Raw genomic sequence first — 6,412 nt, 5'->3', positions numbered from 1 at the left:
AAATACATCAAAAAATGAAGAACAATTATCAATACAAATCATTGTCGGGCTATATAAATAGACAAATCTAAAGAGGAAAAAAAAACAAGAACAGTAGAGGAAGAAAAAAAATGAACATCCCGAGTTAAATCGTTATATATATTTTATAATTACACTGTTTATCATTTCATATTTTAAAAATTGAACCCTAACGTTGATTAAACATTGGCCCGTTGTTGGTAAATTAAAAAAAAATCGAGAAAAAATCACGGTATATTAATTCGGCCTCCTATATAGGAAAAATAACCATAAAAAATCAATTTGCTAAATTGATGCCAAATACGGCAGTCAGAAATGGTCTATGCTACCTGTCCCAATACCCTGCACGGAATTTTCTTTTCTTTCTTTCTTTTTTTTTTTATCCGCAAACGTAACTAAATCCGCGTGTTTTCCACATGTGTGTAAACAGCCTGAGTGCACTCCAAGAAGTAGCATCAGTTACCAACATAAAATAGTTCCTTAGTAAACTACAATTACCCAGAATTTCCTAATCGGGATGCAAAAATTGAGAGAAAAGAATAAAAGGAAATCAATCTAATTAAAATTAGATCTTCCATCCGCTCCCCCGCTTTTCGATACGTCGCGTCCATCGAAGACCGGGAAGCAGATGGAAGATCTAATTCTAATTAGATTGAAAAGCAAATGAGAAAATCGCGCATGTAAGAAAAATTCTTTTAAATATGTGAAACTAAAATACACTAAGTTCATCTTGATTTTGATTCCACAATTACCCGCGGTATGACAAAGGGGAATTACACATTCTTTCAATTTTCTATTAAAAGAATTCAACTTGTTAAATATACAAACGGCATTTAAAGGAAACAGCCATTATTTTAATTCCAGTCACTTTCCTTATAATGTATTTTTCACATGGGTAAAAGGTTATGACAAAATTTGTAAATGTCGATCAAATATGGAAGACCCGTGCAACGTACACCAAGCGCAAAATATATTTTAAAAAGAATTCATGAACAATTAAAAAAACAACACCGTTGACTATATGCATAAGTAATAGCTCACATTGATTCTCCTTGTGCCAAAATTCGCACATAAATTTTCGGCAATAATTGGTAATGATAGGTTACAAAAACATGATCTAGCCTAGTTCTTAATTCCACGGTTAAAACTAAACACACTTATCTGTTATTTTGTAGATTTCTTTCTATTCCGTTTAGGGTCGGATAATTCGAAGTAGTTCTATTTTGCCTTCCATAACGTTGTTCATAAACGTCGACGTCATGACGTTATTTGCGGTTTTTTGTTAGAAACAACGCTATATTTAACTAACGCTTACAAGAAAACGACAAGACACATAGGGGAAAATTAATGTGTTCTGACAATGGAATATTGTGGACATCTTATGTGTTTAATTTGATCAAATTTGGAGACAGGGTCGAATTTGCTTCCCAACGTACCTAGCTCTTTGTTGTTGATACACTAATGTCTTTTTACATGCATTCTTGTTTTAACCTTACATAATTATTACAACTTAGAAACACTGTGTAATAAGTGACATGTACGTTACAGTAATTAGTCACAAGTGAAAATGATAGCATAATCATGTTTAAATTATAAACGTTTATACCTGTATATAATACTAATTTTAAATGTTTACCTGTAACGAAACACAAAAAGATGGTACTTTTAACAATATGAATCCAATGAAAGGTGAATATAACGAACAGTGATCAATATAACGGTTTTAAAGTTCGATGATAACAACGTTTACCACAAACTCCATGTGGAATTAGTTTAGATACATATATACACCCAGGCGTGTGAAATATTAAATATATTAGCTATCGTGCCATTTTGAAAATTGCTCATATTTTACAAATTTTTGTGAAGATATATTGAACACGGTATGTTGAGCACACATATAGAAGTTTGTTAATGACAAAATGACGATAACAATGACCAATCACACCAATACTAGCTACAAGATAAGTTTTATCGGCCGCTGAAAGAGCCTGGCTCAAAAAGTGCCAAAAATGGCCCATGCTTAAAACAAATAAATATTACTGTAAAATACATCTAGAGACTTCAAACTTTCTCTAGCTATCTTTCATTTTTCTGATAACGCTAAAGTTTTCTTTGTAACCGGTCTTCAAAATACCGTGTATTACAACGATTTTGTCGTTAAACGTCGCAATTGAACAAAACGTCATTACATAACGTTGTCAACGCTTCGAAGTTTTCATGGCTATATTGGGTTGGTTATTTCTATGAAAACAAAATATTTTGAAAATATTTGATATACATTTACGTTGAACTAGTTGATAACAGTTACCAAGACTACTGATCTTGGATAATTTCAAATCGGAATATGAACGAGTTTTGGTACGAGTAAAGCCGATACCGCATCTAGTGGAATGTTATTTTTTTTAGATCGAGACAGGTAAGTTCAGAACATTGCATTATATGATTAGTAATTCTTCGGTATATGAGCAATTACAATTTATTGCAAGTTCTTTATTCTGTATCTTATTAAACCTGTATAAAACGATGCTTTGAAAACATCGGACAACGTGTCTATTTTTCACTTTGTAAGAGTCGCCATATATGCACCACTCGGAGGACGATTTTGTCAGTTTCAATTCTCAGATCACCAGAGACATTGCCACTGATCTTAAATCATAGCAATGACGATCTGAATCATGGATAACTGTGAAAGAGTTATATTCAAGTGCGGCATTTACTCACATGTAACACCCCCTCCAACCCCCCCCCCCCCCCGCGAGACAGTTGAGAGTGTGAGAGTTGGGGGGGATATCCATATTGCTATAAATACAAATAAGAAATTAATTTTGATAAACAATATCCATAATGTTTAAATGGGTACGTTATTTTTATATTAGATTCATGTGGGCCAAGCAAAAACACATACAATATACATTGTACAGAAAACAATTACTACACGCACACACCTCATAACACATACCCCCCCCACCCCCCACCCCCTAGACTCTCATCCTAACAAACATTTACACATTTTATAATTACAGTAAGGTCCTTATTTAAAAAAAAAAAAACCTGGTGCTTTGTTAATATAAATGTTTTAATATCTCAGCACACCCCAATCCACGTTTTTTATAACATGATACTCCAAGAAGTAGAGAAGTATCTTATCAACCGAGAGAGAGAGAGAGAGAGAGAGAGAGAGAGAGAGAGGATTATTATGATGAAACTTGATATATGATAAAAATATTGAACAAAATTCCAAATTGTGAATATCATGAAAAATATATATTGACATAATATTGTACAGATGTATTTTGACATGTATGTACATTGTATTGAAATCCGAAATGAAATTACCGGTACTCAAAATAAATAAAATTTTAACTTGGGAAACATCTCAAAGTACATGTGCATATGTATTCTAAAGGTTGCATTCCTGATAAAGCAAGCAAGTACATGTGAATTCGAAGAAGTGTTTTATTTATTCCAAGACTAGAAGTTCAAACATCTCCTTTGTGGTGCTCTCATCAATGTCGCTGTCTCAGTTTGACTCATCGTCTGTTGTAGCGTCATCCAGATAACACACCCACCCACACCCACACCCATCCTGAATACATATTCTATCATCTCCACATGGAAACATTTTCATCTAGCATTATATTGTACTTTCTTTTCATTTTTTATGAGTGGATATATATTTTTTAATTTGAAAAAAAAAATCAAACACCTAACGTGTGTTTTATTTAATCAATATGCAAGATTTACGGCTCGTTTTCAATAAAAAAAAAATATAATAAAAACATTTGTATATGTTTTATAACGTGTAAATATTCTTAATTGCATTCTTTAAAACACTTAAACACCTTAATTGTGTTTTACTTAAACATGATGTAAGATGACAGGATTTTTAAATGAGTGGTTTATTATTATTATTATTATTATTTTATTATTATTTCTTTATTATCATTATTTGCATTAAAATGTTTCATATTTAAAAACATTGTGCAATATTGCAGTCTCATTTTTAATAGTAATAATATATTTATGCATTGCAAGACCACACCTTTCAAAATAGCTATTTGCGATTCCTATGTTTGAGTTGCTTCCCCTTTAAATGAACGTGTTGTAGTGTTCATTTCTCTATTCATTAACTTTATTACATACCTATTTATAATTTTTACATTCAAGAATAAACAATTTATGTATTTTTATGTGATGTTGTTCTATTACTTGCGGTTTGATAGATTTTGAATAAAGTCGTATGATGTCTCTCTTCACATAACTTGTACAATGTTTTATGCAAAGATACATTACCAAATAAATGCCATTGCCAAGTTTTCATTCATCTGTTACGTAAATAACAATGGAAGGTACATGAACATGTATATAAGATAAATGCGATTCATTATGATGGTGTGGAATGAACGTTAATTTGATGTTGCGTTATGTTTCTTATAAGTTCATGGTTAGGTCCGCTTGGCCTCATTTCCATCAACACAACACAGGGTCTACGACTGCGGATTGGAAATATATTGTAGATAGTAAAAATGTCCCACGATGGAAGAAACTGAGCTTGGGAGATTTTTCTTTATTTTGGAGACAACCCGTATACTATATCCCATATACATCGCCCCCCCCCCCCCCCTTCCCGAATTAGAATTTAACGCCATATGTTATGCTTGTCAATACTTTTTAATGTTTTTCTTTTGGCTGCCCCCTCCCCCTTTTTTTGAAAAACGATCAATACGTGCCTCTGAAATGATCATTGAATACTTGTTGTAAATTTTTATGTATATATATTTGATTATCATAACCCTCGTAAAGAATGTGTAGTAAGTCGATCACTACACACACAAAGGAATCTACTAGAGGTTATTGAAGTTAACCATTATTGAATGTTTTTACATAGATAATTTGCGATAAACAAGAATTGCATCTACTAATCAATTTGTGTTGTTTTTACAGCATACAATATTTTGGTATTTATTTTCAATGAAAATCGGGGCGTTATCTACATTTGTTCTCTTTCCTTTTCCATGCATGTGTAGCAATATTAGGTGATATAGGTCTCCATTATGTGACGTAACGTACTTTCTTTCGAAATGGAATGTTTACTGCTGTACAGAAATATCTCTCTCATCCAAGCAGATTCTCATGATAGTAATATATTTTACGCTATATGTACATGTATGATTATGGTATTTATTAAGTCTTTGCATATGTTATCAACTAATCGTAGGTGAGAAAAATCGCAAGTTGTTAGAACTTGTATTCGAACCCTTTGCATATTATATATATGCAATAAAATATGTTCAAACCAAAATGGATTGAAATTGACTTCAAAAATTACAATTTCAATCCCATGTTTTCAAATCGCTAAAAAATGTTCCCGTCTGTATGGCGATAGAGCTAGTACTTCGATGTTTACTAGGGAGCCCGCGCTAAGTGAGCATCCGTCTATTGCATTGTGACGTCAAATGTTTTGACTAACGGGTGAAAATCACGAATGCTATATATATTTCTTTTCTTGCCAATTTAATGTTCTACAGTTTTATCGTATAGAAAAAAGTTGTACGGGTATGATATTTACAATATGTTTAAGTGTCTTTTATTGATATCTTGCTAAATCCAGTATTATTTACAAACAATGTTTTCAACTCTTGTCTCTACACGCGCCAGAATGATGGCAAGACGACAATAGGCTTTTATTATTCTATTTTTTTTTTCACATGGGGTGCGTTCTTCACGGAGAAAAAGACTTATTGTAAAAAAGACTTCTTATGGTAATACTTCGTTTTATACTTGATTTTTTCTCCTCGAAAAACGCGCCCCACTTTAAATATTGATATAAAGTTGCAAAAACACGAAAATATTCCGGAAAATTCCTATCCGTTAATGGTTTCGGCAGTTACCAATGCTTGGTAATCATCCGGTTTGACCAAAATAACCCATGCATGTTATGATCAAGTAATGTAGATTAGAAAAAGGTACATAAATTCAAAGGACACGATAATTTATTTTTCAAGAAATATATAGGCCATTTATGGCACTTTTTGAATCTAGCTCTTTTAATATTTTAAACCACCACCCCCTAAAACAAACACGGAAATTGTAATTTGACATATTTCATCTAAATATGAAAACAAAATTAAGAAATAATATAATTCAAATATCTACTAAAAGGCAGCAATAATTATCATTTATGTAAGAACACTTAAGAGTTATATTAAGAGTTATATGCTTTATATATATGAAGATATATATATATATATATATATATATATATATATATATATATATATATATATATATATGAAAAGAAAACACAGAAATCCTCCGTAAAACTTTACGAAAGATTTCTGTTTTCTTTTCATATTTTTTAGATATTAGTATCCGATTACTGAGACTCTAT

Source organism: Ostrea edulis, chromosome 7 (genome assembly GCF_947568905.1).
Source record: "Ostrea edulis chromosome 7, xbOstEdul1.1, whole genome shotgun sequence".
NCBI lineage: Eukaryota > Metazoa > Mollusca > Bivalvia > Ostreida > Ostreidae > Ostrea > Ostrea edulis.
Note: the sequence above shows the minus strand (reverse complement) of the source record.